This window comes from Vollenhovia emeryi, unplaced genomic scaffold (assembly GCF_000949405.1).
Source record: "Vollenhovia emeryi isolate VEMERY1.0 unplaced genomic scaffold, V.emery_V1.0 DF939129.1, whole genome shotgun sequence".
NCBI classification, from domain to species: Eukaryota; Metazoa; Arthropoda; class Insecta; order Hymenoptera; family Formicidae; genus Vollenhovia; species Vollenhovia emeryi.
In genome coordinates this window covers 569,540-570,359 of record NW_011967237.1, presented here as the reverse complement: position 1 = coordinate 570,359, position 820 = coordinate 569,540, and positions in this window count along the sequence as shown.

Here is an 820-nt window from a genome sequence, read left to right as displayed (position 1 = left end):
TTGGCGATCCTCGACGCGCCCGCGTAATCCAGATCTCGATCGAGGACTGCCTCCTCTCCCCCGCCGCCCGGCGTCGTCGGTCCGGTATTCCGTCCGCCTCGGTCGCGCGCGCGCGCGCGCGCGCACCGCAGCGCCGATCTCCTTTCCGCTCTCCTTTCCCCGGCAGGGAATGCCGCTCTCTCTCTCCCAGCGGCACGATCCTAACCTCGCACCGCGCGCGCGCGCGCGCACACACACAGACACAGACACACACACACGCGCGCGCACACGCCACTAGCAGTGGTGCAGACGCGCGGCTACGCGAGCGGAAATTCTGTCGATTTCCGCAGCTTCGGACTCCCAGCGCGACACTTTTCCACTCACTCGATCCACGACGAAGAGACGCCGTGGGACTCGGCGTTGATCGATCAGCTACGCTCCTCCTCTCACTGTACACGTATATCACGCATGAGGCAATCGGTAAAGAACACTGAACCGGTAATCCAGGCGCACTTGACTCGCGCCGTTCGAAAGCGGCGAGATTTCGGCGAGTTTCGGCATTCTCCGCCGTGTCGCGCCTCGTCGCGGCACCGCTCTCGGCGCTTTTCCGCGTCGCGGGCGAGCGAGCGAGCGAGAATTCGACTTCCGCCGAAATCGCGATCCCCCGCGCGGGTTGAACAAAGGGAAGGCGGCTCCGCACGCCGAGATTTACCTGTCACCGACGAATTCGAACTTTCCGCTGGGCTCGTGCGCGCATTCGCGCGTACGAGCTCGCGCGACGGCGCGGCGGAGCCGACGAAGCGGGCCGAAGGGACGCCCCCCCCCTCTCTCTCTCTCTCTC